This window comes from Equus asinus, chromosome 24 (genome assembly GCF_041296235.1).
Source record: "Equus asinus isolate D_3611 breed Donkey chromosome 24, EquAss-T2T_v2, whole genome shotgun sequence".
Classification (NCBI taxonomy): Eukaryota; Metazoa; Chordata; class Mammalia; order Perissodactyla; family Equidae; genus Equus; species Equus asinus.
In genome coordinates, this window is record NC_091813.1 from 21,914,178 (window position 1) to 21,932,698 (window position 18,521).

The following is an 18,521-nucleotide window of genomic DNA, read 5'->3' on the forward strand; positions in this document are numbered from 1 at the left end:
GAATATCTTGCAGGGACTGGATAGAATAGAGGAACAAAGGAAAACGGCAGAAGACAATTTCTTTGAGCTAGAGACGAAAACAGGTCTTCAAATAGGAAAGACCCCCCAAGCGCCAAGTCGGGGGCAAGGGAGTTCAAGACACAAACTGAGACACACTCTCTAGAAAATCAATTAGCCAAGGATTTAAGAAAATCCTAAGGCTTCCACTTGGGAATACAAATTATCTGAAAGAATCAGAATTTTCCTCAGTTTGAAAGGATGATCGTGAACAATAAAGCAACGTCTTCAAATTCCTGAAGGAAAATTATCTTGAACTAAAACGTTTTAAACAGTCAAATCATCAATCCATTTTTCAGAACAAGTAGAGATTTTCAAACATCACTACCCATGTATCTCACATGAAAAAAATTTCCAGCATGTATTTTAACAAAATGAAAAATATATGAAAGTAGACAACATAATTCACTCATTTAGAGCCTTTTTTTTTAACCAGGCACAACTCTAGGTGCTGAGGACATAGGGATAAACAGAAAAGACAAAAAGCGCTTTCCCACATAGAGCTTACATTCTGCTAGAGGGAAACAGACGAGGACCAGGATAAACAAGCAAAATATTAGACTGTTAGATAGTAATCCAGCAGGGATGCGGAATGTTGCAGGAATGCAATTTTAAATAGTGGTATCAGGGCAGCCTCACTAAGAAAGTAACATGAGTCAAGACCTGGAAGAGGTGAGGGGTTAGCTATTCAGATGTCTGTGGCAGAGCAATCCCAGGGGTGGGGGGGAGGTGTTCATCATGTGCAAAGGCCCTGGGGCAAGAGCATGCTTGTGTTCTAGGAACACCAAGTGAGCCATTGTGGTTGGAGTAGAGGAAACAAGGAGGAGAGATAATAGGAGACAAATTACAGGGAAGCTATTAGGCCAACTGACAAACGTTAGTTTTTACTCAGAGTGAAACAGGAAGTTACTGAAGAGTTTCCAGCAGAGGGGTGACATGATATATCATATGAGCTGATGTGCTAGAAATAAACTGAATGGTGTCAAGGGAAGGCTCGGGGAAACTGGGTAGGAATTTATTACAATAATTTAGGAGAGATGTATGAGAGAGGGTGGGACCAGGATAGTAGCAGAGTACGGGATGAGAAGGCTTCACAGTCTAGGTCCATTTTAGAGGTAAAGCTAATAGGAATCAATTGTGACGCCAATGCTTTTGACCCGAGGAACTGGAAGACAGAACTGCCATTGCCTAAGATGAGAAAGGCTGAAAGCAGCAGACATGAAGGGGAAGACTAGGATTTCAGTTTGAGATATGTTATGTGTGAAATGCCTATTAGATATCTAGTGGAGTTATAGAGAAGGAAGTTAGATAAACAAGTCTAATTTCAGGAGAAGATACTAGATAGATAGATAGATATTTATATATTATACAAACACATATATACATACATACATATATATATATATGAAAGTAGAGATGATATTTAAAAATATGAAACTGGATAAGGTTCCAAAGAAGTGGGTGGAGATGGAAAAACGGAAGAGATGTAAGAATTGAGTTCTAGGATGTACCAACGTTTAGAGGTCAGAGAGATAAGGGGAAAGGAGCAAAGAAAATTGAGAAGCAGCAACCACAGAAATAGGCAGAAAATCAAGGGAGTATCATGTCCTGGAAGCCAAGGGAAGAACATGCTTCCAGGAAAAGAGTGATCCAAACTGCTGCAGGCCAAGTAAGATGACCACTCGATTCAGCGATATGCAGGCAATCAGTGACTTGATAAGAGTGCATTCTGTGGAACCATGGGAAGAAATTGGAGACTGTGAGTATAGATAAGTCTTTAGATTTTTCTTACTATAATGGGAAGGAAGAAGTGGAAGGTAGCTGGAAGGGAAAGTGAGGTCAAGAAAGAATTTTTTTGTTAAGTTATGAAAAATAACAGCATCTTTGAAGGTTAATGGAAAGATCCAGTAGAGAAGGAGAAATTAAACATGATGGAGCAGGAATGAAAAGGGGACATGCTGGAGCAATGTCCTTGCCTAGGCAAAGGGGAGGAGATGGGAGGTCGAATGCGAGGAGCTGAGCTTGGCTGGGAGCACGGAGAGTTCAGCTGAGGTAATGGGAGCAAACGCTGCTTTGAGAGACGCAGGGGCGAGTAGATGGGTAATGGGAGCTTGTGGAAGTCTTCAGACCTGCTATTTTCGCGGTGCCATCTACTTGAGAATGAGGATAGAAGTGAGGAAAAGAGGAAAGAGTGGCATCTATGTATGACTCAAAAAGGTCAGAGATAGAAAGAAAATCAATTTAACCTTGATGCTTAAAATAATCTCCTTTAATGAAGAGGGTGTTTGTTTAAAAACTTACATTTTCTGTTCTGTGGGTTTAACCACACTATTTGCTTCCCTAGTGACACACATATATCACTATACATGTAAGGTGATATAGTGATATACATAATAATATATACGTCATTTAATATATATACTAAATATTATTCATTAGTTTCAACATTTAGAAACCATATATAAAAAACTGAAGACAAGTATGATTAAAGAACAGAATGAAAATATTTTAAAGCTTGACAATGTAAAAGCAGTATTCAGCTGGTCTCCAACTTACAATGGTTCAACTTACAAGTTTTCCACTTCAGGATGGTGAGAAAGTGACACACATTCAGTAGAAACTGTACTTTGAATTTGAACTTTGATCTTTTCCCAGGCAAGTGATACAGGTATTCAAAATATCAAAAATTTTAAGGAATTTGAGAAGCCATGAATACCATTTTTCAATCAGGTAGGACCTCCAAAAAATCATATAAATAACCCCTTAGTGAAGTCTAGCTCCTGTCAGAATTGACTTTGCCAAGAGCCAACATTAACGTGCTAGGTTTCATCAACGGTTGCTTTGAGAAACAACCATAAAAAAATTTTCCTGTTTACCAAAAACCGTTGTTGAGGACACTGTTTATTACATGACTCAGCATTCGCTATATCGGGTCCTCAAGTGAGGCTCTTTTCATCTCAGTGCTAAATAAAGCTTTGCTTCTGCTGAAGGACTGTCTCACTTTCCCTTCTCTAATTAAGAGAACTGTTCACTTGTCTTGTGCGCCTCTTTGACCAAGAGTTGGACTTGACGGCCCATCCCACGAATTGTGTTCCCCTATATAAGTTGCATATTTGTATTTTCTTTCCCCTTGGTCCTGGTTTTCTATTTATGTCTTATCATTTAATTTTACCTATTTAGAATATAAACTGTGTGGTATAAAATAACTTGCAAATTGAGGTGGGGCATAAATAGGTAAAGTTTGTTACATAGTAAAATACACTATTTATGACCATTAATAAAATGCAAAATCCTTCTATTCTCCCAAGCTGCCACATCTTACTCAAGACCTCCTTCACCCATCACCCTGGAATTACATTCTACTGGCTACGTTTAGATGCAGTTATACAAAATGCAGACCAGAATGTCCTCAAAGTTTCTCAAATAATGTGGGCAAAAGTTTCAAGCACACACCCAAAAGAAAAGCTTGAATACAATAAATATAAATTCCAAATACAAAGGAACATTTGCCAATGGCTATACCGAAGATGGGCATGGGCCACCCTATCCCCAGGAATTGTCCTCTCATGGGACTCTCAACGCTTTCTGATGGAGGTGAGGGGACAGACCATGTTCAGGTGTCCCTCACCAGCAACACTGCCCAGTATCCTTGCCTCTGACCATCTCTGTTTTAGGAAACTTCACTGCATCTATTGCAAATGCTCGGGGTGGGAGACTTGATGCCTAAATCTCTCCCTCACCCCTCCTCTATCCCCAGAATGAGGGTAAGCAATAGTCCCACGGGCTGTGGGCTCTGTCAGTCTCAGTCACATGGAGAAACATCCGCTTCCCCCATAGCCTTGGTCTCTCTGGTGAGAGTTTATTTTTTTGGCTTTCACCCATTACATGAATTAGTAAGAAGATGTCTGAAAGGAACAAAGTGTTAAATCAGCAGCCCTATATGTAAGGAAAGCTTGGGGTACTGTAAAGAAAATATGTAAAACATTAAAACTGGCACGTGGTTCTCCATAAACTCACCTCAATTTCAGATTCAGCTGCAGATCAGAGACCTAATACTGATTCCAGCGACTTTGCAAGCTAGTCATGGTATTCATCTAATACTCATGACCATTGGAACAATTTGTAATCTTCTATTTTCATAAATTGCTGACTCATATACAGTACCCATTTTTCTAGTTAAGCAGACATGGTTACTTGGCATTACAGACCAGAATCTCTTCTGAGGTTTTCATGAATTGGGAAAGACTCAGGGAAGAATTTCAGAGGACTTGAATCATTTAAAGAATTATGCAGAGCAGTACCATATAAGGTCATAGAACAGAAAGCAGCTAGACCACCAGTGACTTTAATTTTCTCAGGGTGGAAACTGTAATGACTCATTCAGACCAAAAGGGGCTCTAGCGTCTGAGAGCCACAATATCCACTCAGAGCTCAAATTGCACCCCTGTCCTCGGGGAGGAGGAGTGGGAAGCCAAGGGAGGAAGAGAGATGAACTGTGGGCTAAGATTGAAGTGGAGAGAAACTGAGGACTGAACAACCCATCAATTGCACCACCAAACCCAGACACATCTAGACTTGTGTTCAGACTGCATCAGAAAACGACCGTTTGTAAAACGTCATGCTTTTCCATGGTTTTCTATGGTCTATTTTTCATTTTTCCTTAGTTCTATTTAGAAATATCATGGTAAAAACCTCAAAAATTATGGATGTTACATAAATCATAAATTAAAGGGTGATTCTCTATTTTACAAAAGGATCCTTGGCTTCACAAAAGAAAAAGTCATAACATTTTTTAAATGACTACATCCCTTTTTACACCTAAAACATAGCATTTTGTATTAGTCAAGGTCCCAACAGGAAACATCACACTCAAACAAGGATAATTTATTATGCAAAATCTCTGTAGCTCACGGTTAGTTCATCATTAACTAAAGTCTTTACCTAGAATATGCTGCTATGCTAGATGCTGGGGGAGATTCAGAAGTATAAGATATTCCTTTCTTTAAGCAGCTTAAAGCTTAACAAAGCTTAAAGTTTTGTTAGAAAGACAATACATATACATATGAAGTAACGATAAGCACCGAAAACAGAATTTGTTCTCAATTTTGGGGTGTGGTCTGCAAAAGCTTTAGGAAACTGCAGGAGCAATGACAGCTACAATGGTCTAAGGGAGACTTCACAGAAAAAATAGAAAGTGGGTAAGCAGGACCAGACACTTTCTCCAGATAGAGAGAAGAAATGCAAAGTATGCAAGGTGGGAACAGGTGGAGAAGGTGACAAGGTAGTCTGAAGACTGAAAAAGTAACTTCCAGAACACAAGGCAGATCCTCAACACTTGTGCCTCTTTTTAAATGTTGGGCTATATTTTTATTTTAGATATAAATAGATCTAAGCAATTTGAGACAATCCCTTCCACCTCTGCTCACTCACGGAGACCTTCCATCACCAGTTCTGAAGACAGAGGGATGAAGATAGAAATTTAGAAAGAAGTTAACGGATAGCTACTAGTAATCAAGAGGACAAGACTTCAACTATTGACTAGACAGATGTAAAAGGCTGCCTCACTTTTCACCAGTTACATTATTGTCTTCCTTTTTGTCCACTAGCAACCAAATCAACCCTGACGGCCATTCGCAGCAAGTTTCCTGTTGACAGTTCACAAAGATTAACTTTAGAGGTTTTTAATTTGATTGTGTGTGGGTTGAAGAGACACTAAGTTTGAAAAATCCATAAAGTTGTTTTTCCATTACCCATGACATCAATTTAATGCTAGTTTATGTTTGTCCCAATCGGATACCATTCCTTACTAGTTGAAGTGAGTCCTTATTGACCAAGGAATTTTTAAAAAATCACATCAAAACTGTCCCATTAAAAAGTCCGCTGACGCTTCTCTCCCTCAGTGCTGTCGGTAAAAGAAGAAAGAGAACATTTTGACCTGGAAATCAGTACTATACAAGCCAAATTGACATGCAGACAAATGGTAGGGTGGCAATGTAACTGAGTCACTGTCTTTCTTTTGCCCTTCCTTACCTATTTTTTTTTAAGTGGTCATGCCATTGCCAGTAAAGGCGAGAATGACCTAGAAATCTCTGTGGGCTCCTCAATTACCGACATCACTGAAAGGGAGTAGGCGGGGACACTGCAAAATATGTAAAGGAGAACCTCGTCGTCCTAAAGGCATTTCATCCTCCCCAAAACAAAAGTTTGCGTGACTCACCAGAGTCAAGATGAAACCTCCATCTTCTTTCCATAGCAGACGTAGTCACACAGGAAACTAATTGAACTAAGCACGCAGATAGGACAGAGATGTTGATGTTTTGTGTAGCAAGGTAAGGTCTTGAATAGTGATGAATCCTTGTGCTGTTCTTTCTATCCTGAAATCTCTACTGTTTTTGATTCCTGCACTTCTCAACCTAGCTACAGAAAAGAATCATCTGGGAAGCTGTTAAAAAAATGCTGACTCCTGCACCCCACCCCAGACCAATTAAATCAGGATCTCCAAGGGTGGAGCCCAGGCAACATTAGAGGCCAAGCTCTCCAGGTGATTCCAAGGTTTAATCAGCATTAAATACCAGTGTAATCAGAGGCACCCACTTGGCTTAAATGCGAATCACTTGGTCTGGGATGGAGGGTGAAAATGGAAGTGTCCCTGTTTTGTGGTTGGAGCAGTGAGTGTTGGTAGAAGGATACCTAAGGTTGTAATTGGTTCTTGGAGAAAAATGGAGACTTAGACCAATTAATCAATCCTTGGACACCCAAGCAATTTGAGGCTGAAAGTACCACCATTCTTTTTATATTTACCAATCAGCATTCTGTTCTCACAAGAGCTTTCCCATCTTCCATATTTACTTAATTAGCTGTTTGTTATCAGTGTGGACTCATAGATTCTTAATTTATTCAATGGTTTATAATCCACTGATGCTCAAATTGTCCTAGATTTGGCTCAAACTGTCTCCTTTATCTTTTGTGACATGACCTCATCGTTTTATTCTGACTTCCTTACTTTCAGTTACCACACGATGTTCCAGATTCATCACGAGTCCTCCCAGCCCTAGCCCTGGACTCAGCCATTTCTCCAAGCAGCTTGGGCTCCTTTTAGTGGAGAATGTTATTTAGGAACAAGGACGGGTAATCTATGTTTCTTCATTGCAACTATGGTGTCATTGCTTCTAAACCCTATATACATATATATGTATTTAAATATACATACATATATGTTAATATATGTATAATCTATATGTGTATTATAATACAAATGTGTATATATATATATATATATATATATATAGTGAAATCTGGAGTTTATGTAAATAACCCTAATTCCAATCCAACCTCACAATCTATTACCTCCCTCCATTTCATATTTATATCTCCCTTATTTTACAGTGAGAAGGTTGCCTCACAACAATCTCAATATGTTTGCTCATGTTCTCAGTCCTACAATACAATCATCTGAGTTTCAGAATTGCCATACTCATACCACTATTTTTTAAAAATCTTTTTAAAGAGATAAAAATTTGTTCCAATTCTTTTTCTTTTCGCTTAAGCCTGGGGGTATATAAATCAAAGTAGAGGGTTCATTGTGACTGTTATTTATTTGAAATGTAGATGGAATCGTTTGTTTCTGCTTCCATTTAGTTTTAGGATATTTTCCCCCCATGCTTGTTGATTTAAGTTTATTTGTTGAATATGCAATACATGAATATGATTCCAAAAGTCAAAACCATATTGTAATATACTCAGAAGTTTCCTTCCCTCTGGTTTCCCTTTTACTCTGTTCCTTGTACTCCACCCCTTGAAGGCAAGCAATTTCATTCGTTTCTGGTTTGCGGTTTCATTCATTCCTGTGTTCCCTTTTACAAAAGCAAATACATGTATGTTTTATTTCTCCTTTTTTTAACCAAAGAGTAGCATATATATTTTGTATTTTATTATTATTAAGAACTTCTGAAGAGAAGTTGGGTCTAATTCTTTTTTTTTTTTTTAAAGATTGGCCCTGAGCTAACATCTGTTGTCAGTCTTTTTTTTTTTCTTCTTCTCACCAAAACCCCACAGTATAGAGTTGTATATGATAGTTGCTTGCCCTTCTGGTTCTGCGACATGGGACATCACCTCAGCATGGCTTAAAGAGTGGTGCTAGGTCCATGCCCAGGATCTGAACCGGTGAAACTCTGGGCTGCCAATGTGGAGCTCACAAACTTGACCATTGGGGCACGAGGACGGCCCCAGGTGTAATTCTTATCTTTGTTCCTCTGTATGTAAGGTGTTTTCTCCTCTAGCTGCTTTCAGGTTTTTTCTTTATTTTTGACTTTTTAGAGTTTGAAAATGATATGCTTAGATGTAGTTTTTTTGTATTTATCCTGCTTGGTGTTCTCTAAGCTTCCTAGATCTGTAGTTTGTTGTCTGGCATTAATTTAGGGATTTTTTTCAGTTACTGTTTTTTAAATATTTCTTCTGTTCCTTCCTATATTTCTTTTACTTCTGGTTTTCATTCCCATTATGCATATGCCACACCTTTTGAAGTTGTCCCACAGTCCTTGGATATTCTGTTTTATTTTTTTCCCAGTCTTTGTTCTCTTTGCTTTCCAGTTTTGGAGGTTTCTATGGAGATATCCTCTAGAGCAGAGATTCTTTCCTCAGCTGTGTCCAGTCTACTAATAAGCCCATCAAAGGCTTTCTTCATTTGTTAGTGTTTGTTTTATTTTATCTCTAGCATTTCTTAGGATTTTCATCTTTCTGCTTATATTGCTCATCAGTTCTTGCATGCTGTTTACTTTATCCATTATAGCCCTTAGCATATTAATCATAGTTGTTTTAAATTCCTGGTCTGATAATTCCAACATCCCTGCTATGTCTGGCTCTGATGCTTGCTCTGTCTCTTCAAGCTGTGTTTTGTGTCTTTTGGTATGCATTGTAATTTTTTCTTGAGAGCCAGACTGTATGTACCAGCTAAAAGGAACTGCTAAAAATAAACCTTTAGGGGTTTGATAGTGAGGTGTAGGGGGAGGGGACGCCTTCTATAGTCCTGTGATTAGGTCTCAGTCTTTTAGTGAGTATGTGCCCCTGGACTGTGAACTTCACAAGTGTTTCTCAGTTTTTTCTCTCCACTTAGGTGGGACAGGATGGGTAGGGCAGGGTGAACTGAACTTGGGTATTTCCCTTCTTCTACATGAAAGGCTAGAGCTGCCTGGAGTTGAGTATTTCCCTTCCCCCAGGTCAATTAAGCTCTAATAACACCCAGCAGGTTAGGCTCTGCTTAACTAGTTTCACATGAGGGCAGGCTTTGTTAAGAAAAATAGAGTGCTCTGGCATATTTCAAAGTGATTCCTTTCCCCCTCCTCCTGCCTGAAGCCCTAGGAGATTTTTCTCCGATATTTACTGTGGGAACATAGTCAGGCTCCTAAAGGTAAATCTTACAATGTTATGGGAACTGCCTTAGGACTGGGTCCCTCTGAGTGGTAACTCTCAAAGTTGTCCACACTGAGCCTCCAGCAATTCATTAATTACAGTTCAGGTTTTCCCACCCCAAGACTGGTTCCCTCAGGGGTTTTCACTCAGGAGTCTCCGCTCTGGGAAAGCTGTATTCACTCAACTCTTCAATCTTGGGGTCAGCAGTTTGCCCTGTGTCCTCATCTCTCTTATGGAACCAAAAAGAGTTCTTGATTTTTCAGTCTGCTCAGCTTTTTACTTGTCATTAGGATGGAGTGGTGACTTCCAAGCTCCTTGCATGTGGAACCTGAAACCAGAAGTCTATTCGATACTTTTTTAATGTAACAATATATCTTGGAAACCACTTTATATCATAGAAATCTTTGTCATTCCTTTTTAAAGCTGAAGACTATTCCATTCCGTATATGTACCATAGTTTATTCAGCCAGTTTCCTGTGTTTGGGCATTTAGGTAATTTCCAGCATTTTGGATCTGTAAGCAATGATGCGATGAATACCCGATTGCATGTGTATTTTTGTTTTATTGGAGGTGCGTCTCATAGGTACTGCTATGGTCTAAATGTTCATGTCCACCTAAAATTCACATGTTGAAATCCTAACACCCAGTATGATGGTGTCAGGAGGTGGGGCCTGTGGGAGGTGACTATGTCATAAGGGAGGAACTCTCATAAATGAGATTAGTGCTCGTATGAAAGAAATCCCACAGAGCTCCATAGCCCCTTCCACCATTTGCGGATACAAGAAGTCTGCCCTCACCCAACCATGCTGCACCCTGATTTCAGACTTCTAGTCTCCAGAAGAGTGAGAAATAAGTTTCTGTTGTGATAAGCCATCCTGTCTGTGATATTTTGTTATTGCAGCCTGAACAGACTGAGACAGATGCATTCCTAGAAGTGAGAGTACTATATGAAAGAATAAATGCATATGAAATGTTGTTAGATAATGCCCAATTCCTCACCATAACTATGTATAAGACTGTTTTCCACACTCTTGCTGTCAGGTATAATATCAAGCATTTAAGTTTTTGCCAGTCTGATAGATGAGAAACAGCTCATTGAAATTGCAATTTGCATTTCTCCTATTATGAATGGCTAAACATCTTTTTTGTGAACTGTCCATGTTTTTTGCTCATATTTTAATAGGATTTGGCTTTTCTTTTCCTCAATTTTTCTTTTATTCTGATTGAGATAAAATTTACATGCAGTGAAATGCACAGGCCTTGAGTGCAATACTTCAATAGTTTTCACACATGGATACATCTGTATTATCACGACCCCCCCCCAATCAAGATGCACAACAGTTCTATCACCTCAGAAATTTTTCTCATGCTCCCTGCTAGTCACTCTTCACATCTCATAAGCAACCACAGTTTTGACTTAACTCGCATGACACATATTCTTGTATCTAATTGCTTTTGCTCAAAATAATGTTTTTGAGATCCACCCACAAGGGTACATATGTAAGTCATTCATTCCTTTTAATTTTTAGTGTACAATTCAGTGGCATTTGTTGCATTCACATTATATGCAACCACCACCTCTATATAGGTCCGAAACATTTCCATCATCCCCAAAGAAAACTCTATACCCATTAGACAGTCACTCCCTGTTCTCCCCACCCCCAATCCCTGGCGACCATCAATCTGCATTGTGTCTCTATGGATTTACTTGTTCTGCACATTTCATATAAATGGAATCATGCAATATGTGACCTTACGTGTCTGCCTTATTTCACTTAGCATAATTTTCAAGATGCATCTGCATTGTATCATGTATCAGTATTTCATTCTTTTATGGCTGGCTAATATTCCATTGCATATATATATACCATATTTATTTATCCATTCATCAGTGGATAGACATTTGTTTCCACCTTTTGGCTCTGGTGAATAGTGCTACTGTGAACATTTGTGCAAAAGTATTTTTTAAGTACCTGTTTTCATTTATTTTGGGTATACACCTAGGAGTGGAATTGCTGTGGTAATTCTATATTAACTTTTTGAGGAATCACCAAACTGCTTTCCACAGTGGCTGCAACATTTTGCATTCACACCAACAATGTGCAAGTGTTCCAATTTCTCCACATCCTTGCCAACAGCGTTCGTTCCTACTTACCACTGTAAGCATCCCATTGCATAAATATATCACAATTTGTTTATTTGTTCTTGTTAATAGACATTTGGGATATTTGGGTATTATGAATAAAAATATTCTGGACATCCTTATCCAAGTCTTTTTTTTGTGGACATATATTTTCATTTCTCTGGTAAACACCTAAGAGTGGAATTGCTCGATCATAGGGTGAATGTATATTTAACTTTATTAAAAAATTGCCAAATAGTTTTCTGAAGTGGTTATACCATTTTACAGTCCTATTAGGAATGTATGATAGTTCTCGATACTTCATATCATGGCCAATATTTACTGTTCAGTCTTTTTAATTTTTGCCACTCTGGTTAGTTAGGAATGAAATCTATGGTATCTCATTGTGAGTTTAAAATCCACTTCCCCAAACACAAACAATTTTGAGCACCTATTCTTCTGAATATTGGTGATGAGTATATCTTCTTCTATGAAGTGTCAGTTCAAGTATTGTCTGGTTTTTTTGGGTTTTTTGTGGGGTTTTTTGCTGAGAAAGATTAGCCCTGAGCTAACATCCGTGCCAATCTTCCTCCACTTTATATGTGGGTCACTGCCACAGCATAGCTGACTAGTGGTGTAGGTCTGTGCCCAGGATCCAAACCTGTGAACCCAGGCCGCTGAAGTGGAGCATGCCAAAATTAACCACCACACCACAGGGCTGGCCCCAAGAATTGTCCGTTTTTAATAGGTTGTTTGACTTTTTTATTGATATATGGGAGTTTTTCATATTTAAATATTTCTTGAATATGCATATTACAAATATATTTTCCAAGTCTGTGGAGTGGCTATTCATTTTCCTAATGGTGTTCTTTGATAATCAGAAGTTTTCAATTTTGATGAAGTTCAAATTTTCATTTTTTCTTTATGATTAGCGCTTTTTCTGATCTATTTAAGAAATCTTTAGGGGCCATCCCAGTGGCACAGTGGTTAAGTTCACACGTTCTGCTTTGGTGGCCCAGGGTTCACTGGTTCAGATCCTAGGTGTGGACCTATGCACCACTTGTCAAGCCATGCTTGACAGACATCCCACATATGTGGGATCCCATATATGTGGCAGGCATCCCACATATAAAGCAGAAGAAGATGGGCGTGGATGTTAGTTCAGGGCCAGTCTTCCTCAGCAAAAAGAGGATTGGCAGCAGATGTTAGCTTAGGGCTAATCTTCCTCAAAAAAAGAAGAAAAAGGAAATCTTTACCTACCCCATTTTGTGAGGATATTCATTTACGTTTTTGGAAGCTTTTTTAATCTGAACTTTTTTGTTTAAGTCTATGATCCATCTTAAATTTATTTTTGAATATAGTATGAGGTAATGTTGATTTTTTTTCATAAAATTATACATTTACTTTAGCACCATTTGTTGAAAAGACTTTCCTTTCCTCTTGAACAGCTTTGGGACCCTTGGAGAAAATCAACTGGCTGTGTATATGTGGGTCTGTTTCTGAACTCTCTATTCTTTTCTGTTGGTCTCTGTCTATCCACCTATCCTCATACAAATGCTGAGCTGTCTTGAGTGCTGCACCCTAATAGTACCTTGAAATTAGGTTAAGTGAATCCTCTAACTTTGCTCTTCTTGTACAAGATTGTTTTAACTATCCTAGGTCCTTTGATTTCCCATGTAAGTTTAGAATCAGTTTCTTGATTTCTACATTTAAAAAACACCTATTGGTATTTTGGTTACAGTCAATCTACAGCTAAATTTGGGGAGAATTCATTTCTTAATAATATTGAATTTCCATTCCATGAATATTGTATATCTCTCTATTTATTTAGATCTTCTTTAATTGCTTTCAACAATGATTGTAGTTTTCAGTGTTGAGGTATTGTATATATTTTGATAATTTTATTCCTGATAATTTTATGTTCTTAATGCTTTATCAATGGAATTATTTTTTATTTTGTTTTCCAATTGTTTATTGCTAACATCTATAAGTATAATTTTTAAATATTGATCTTATGTACTGAATCTTTCCTAAATTCACTTATCATTTCTAGTAGTTGTTTTGTAGACTCCTTAGGATTTTCTGTGTAAATAATGATTTCTCTGTGAGTAAAAACAGTTTTACTTCTTATCTGATCTTTGTGGCTTTTATTTCTAAAACTTGTCTTTTTGCACTAGGTAGTTCCTCAAGTACAAAAGAAATGGTAAGAGTAAACATTCTCTCCTTGTTCCCAATCTTAGGGGGAAAGTATTCAGTTTTACCACTAAATGTGATGTTAGCTGTCGGTTTTTAGTAGATATTCTTTATTAGAATGAGGAAATTCCTTCCTATTCTTAATTTGCTGAGAGTTTTTAATCATGAATGGGTGTGGAATATTGTCAAGTGTTTTTTCTACATCTATTAAAATGATTATATGGTTTTTCTCCTATATTTTCTAAATATGGTGAACTACATTGATTGACTTTAGAATTTTAAACAAACCCTTGTATTCCTTGGAAAAAGTACCTGACCATAATATATTCATGTGTGTGTGTGTGTGTGTGTGTGTACATATATATATGGATTCCATTTGCTATTTGTTAAGGATTTCTGTGTATTTCATGAGGGATATTTGACTGTAATTTTATTTACTTGCAATGCTTTTGTCTGGTTTTGGTATAAGGGTAATGTTGGCTTCATAGAATGATATAGGAAGTACTCCCTTCATCTCTATTTTCTGAAATATTTTGTATAAAATTGATCATATTTATTTATTAAATTATTAATAGGCTTTACCAGTGAATTTTCTTTGTGAGGTTTTTGATAATAAATTCAATTTATTTTAACATATATGGAACTATTTATATATTTGATTTTTTCTCATGTCAGTTGAATTTCATTTTCAAGAAATATTTTCATTTCATCTAAGTTGTCAAATTTTACTGCTCTAAAGTTGTTCATCATATTCCTTCTCAGATTATAACAGCCCTTTCAAGAATTTCTGTGGTCCTTATAAATCTATGATGTATCATATTATAATTAGTGCACAGTACAGTAATTTTTGTGTCTTCCTTTTTATTTCCACAATTATATTGTAGGATTCCTAAGAAAAGGGACTATTTCTGAATATTCCTTCAAGCTATACCCTGCTTAAGACTAAAGAAAAATACGTGTGTTAACCTAAGAAGAGACAGAGCATCATCAATACCTTAGGACCCTTGACTTATTGATGTGAGAAGATGTTAAAAGAAGTTCAGGGCAGATAAATGGATAAAGAAAATGTGGTATATACATACAATGGAATACTATACAGCCTGTAAAAAGAAGGAAATCTTCTCACATGCTCCAACATGGATGAACTACAGGACATTACGCTGAGTGAAATAAGCCAGTCACAAAATGACAAATACTGCATGATTCCACTCATGTGAAGTATCTAAAATAATCAAAACCAGAGAAACAAAGTAAAAAGGTGGTTACTAAGGGTTAGGAAAAGGGTAGAGAACAATTGGTGTTTAGTGCATATAGAGTTTCAGGCTTGCAAGATGAAAAGTTTTAGATATCTCTTGTACAAAAATGTGAATATATTTAACACTACTGAAATGTACACTTAAAAACGGTTAAGATGGTAAATTTACTGTGTGTGTTTTTTACCACAATAAAAAAAAAGGTCAGGAAAGACTGAGCAGATAAATAAAACTTGGAGCTGAGCCTTGAAAGGTATGTAAGAGTTTGCTGGGAATATGAAGTAAGGGATGAGAGAACATCTAGACAGAGGTAAAAGCATGGGCAAAAGTGTAGAGGCACGAAAGAGCTCGATGTGATAAGATGGAAAGATCTGTATCAGCTGTGGGGGTTGTGGTGTGAGGGACCACGGGACAATATCTAGGAGAGGTCTCTGGAATAGATGAGGTATGAACATGGCATGAGGTCTGTGGGCCTTCGAGGAGAGTAAGCCAAAGAAAAATCTCTTGTGCCCCACCTCCCCCACAAGTTTACCTGAATTATTCCTCATTTGACAGAATCACACCAGCATGATTGTCAATATTTTAAATAATATTATTCTTGTCAGCACCCAGTCCCATTCAGAAAGAAATGTATTTGATCTAGATCTCTTCATCTATTAAATGCTAATTTGTATCTGTTACTCTGCAGTCATGATCACCCAGCCTCTCTCCCTGGAGATCATTAATGCAGCATCAAAAAATCCACTAGAAAGCATTATACTTCTGAACATTCTTTAAACAAAAAAGCACCTCAAAAGTAGGATCTCTAGGAGGATTAGAAACCCTGGGTCCTTAGACAAAGAGTGGACTCGCCCCAGGGAATAATCATCGACCAGAGGGTGCCAGGGGCTAAACCTGGAGCCCAGAATCATTCACAGGGTCGTGATAACCCCTTTGTGTAATCTCAGCTTCCATTTTCCTTTTTCTTTCTTCTTTATCCATTTCCTCACATTCTCTAACTTTTTAATAAGACAAATGGCCAAGCTCCACCTGGATTTATTAAATATGTGTTATCTGTCAGAATTTCAGTGACGGGAGCCAATCCCAGACTTTTCCTGATACCTGAAGTCCAGCCCATTACTGATTTATCTCCTTCCTTCTTACTCACCTGTGATCACAGGAGCATTGGTATCACGTGCGGGGAATGTTCAACAAACCAGTTGATTGGCAGCCTGTCTGAGGTCAGGCCTTTAGTTCTGCAGAAAGGAAACTGGTCCAAAAAGAGAAATGATTGGAGTCCCCTGGGTCAGAGACTGTGGACATGGATGCCAGCACCACAGCAGAGATCAGAGTCTAATTTGCCTTCCTTGATGGCCCACCGGAAGTCAGCGGCCGGGTCCACAGTGGCTGTGCGATGGTGAGAGAATAGAAAGTGTTCAGAAGACTTGAGCTTCACCCAACAGGTGCAAGATCTGTGTTCTAACAAGCATCCTTTCAGTCAAACGTAAGAGTTTTCATCTTGTCTTTCTGTCAGGTGGCTGAAATAGTCAATCCCCAAGGTCTGAAAGAGAGAAGAAAGGACAAATACTAAGACCAGGAACTAATCAACAGCAGGTCTGGAGTTAGAACGGGACATCCGTGCTTTTGAATGGCATCCCCTCTCTGAATCATCTGCTTCCACTTTTCCTCATCAGTCTTTCCCTATTGGAAGAAGCAAGGGAAGGGATGTGGCACAGTAGTCACAGACAGTAGAGAAATATCTTCCACTGAGATCTAACACCTCTCTAGCAATCAACCCTTTTCTTGGTTCTGATATTTCCTTCCAACATCAGATGTTAGTTGAACTACCCACTTCTGAAAAGACATCCCATTTCCACCCCCAGACTATTTCAGAGTTGGCAAGTTAAAGTCAATTTATTTTTGAAGGTAGAGGGCATGTTATGGAGATCGCTAAATCCAATCCATTTTACAGATTAGGACATGGGTACCAAGAGATTGAACAATTTGTCTAGAGTTAGACTTCATCAAAAGTACAAGACAGGAGGGGCTGGCCCCATGGCCGAGTGGTTAAGTTCGCGCGCTCCGTTGCAGGCGGCCCAGTGTTTCGTTAGTTCGAATCCTGGGCGCGGACATGGCACTGCTCATCAGACCACGCTGAGGCAGCGTCCCACATGCCACAACTAGAAGGACCCACAACGAAGAATATACAACTATGTACCGGGGGGCTTTGGGGAGAAAAAGGAAAAAATAAAATCTTTAAAAAAAAAAAAAGTACAAGACAGGATTCTCTCCCTTTGAAAAAGCTAAGCATGCCGTCCATCCATCCCCCATCCCCCCTCTAGTCACTTCACAGAAACCAAATGACACAAATAAAGTGCAACAGGCAGCCTTGCAAAGAGCTGATGCTGAGACAGAGTTGGGCTAATAACTCTGAAATCATTCATAGCATATGAGAAGCTCCATTATGAGTAATTATTGCCATTTCTATAATTGAACACTCTAATTCTAGCAAGAGTAGGAATAGAACGAACTAGGCTGGAGACCGCAGGGGGTATAGCTGCCTCCTTCAGATTACAAATCAGTGAATAAGCATAATCTGGTATTTCCTGAAAGCCAGACAGTATATTGCCAAGATGTTACAAAGAGACTCATTTCCATAGATTAAATAGCTAAGAATAAACATGAGTAAAAGCAGTAAGATTACACATATTAGTGGAAACAGAGACTAAAACATTAACGGGTCAGATCTGGCTTTCCATCCAAGGATGAGCACTTTGACTCAGCACCTTTCATTTTATTCGCCAATTTAATATTTCGACGCCACTCCAGATGAACTTTTAAAAATTATTTTTACCCTCGGTCTCTCTTCTTTTACCCCTCTTATCCCCACTCCACCCTGCGAGGATGGAAAGAGAGGGTTCTAAGATGATGTACGATTAAAATTAGATTAAAATCAGGGCTGTTTTGGAAAAAAACTTCCCTGCTCCTTTTTTTGTTTCAAGTGGCCCACCTTTAAACCTGCTTCAAGTATAAATTCAATTAAAGTGAAGCATAATTTAAGAAACTTTCCTTCTTATTAAAAAAATTTTCATAGTAGTTTTATTTTCATGGTAAAAGAAATTAAGGGAACATAAAAATAAGTTTTAAAAAATCAACAAAAACCCATTGGTAATTCCACCACCTAACGATCACCACTGTTAACACTCTGGAGTACATCCTTCCAGTTTGGGGGGGAGAGGAGGGTATATTTTCAAATGTCCTTATCAGTGTTGGTGCCTGTTAGCTCCTGGCTTCTCAGTCCGGCCCCAGCCTTTCCCTGACCCCTCCTTCTGAGGCCAACACTGGTTATATAACAGCAGTCATATCTTCCACCTTACTACTGTGGTTCTGTGGTAGCCAAGTGATCCCTGGTCTCTTGTGAGTATCTGGAACTATACAGCCTTTGCAGCCCATGCTGAGGTTGTGCAGTCCATAGGACTGGGAGGCTGGGCTGCTTCAGTTTCCAGATT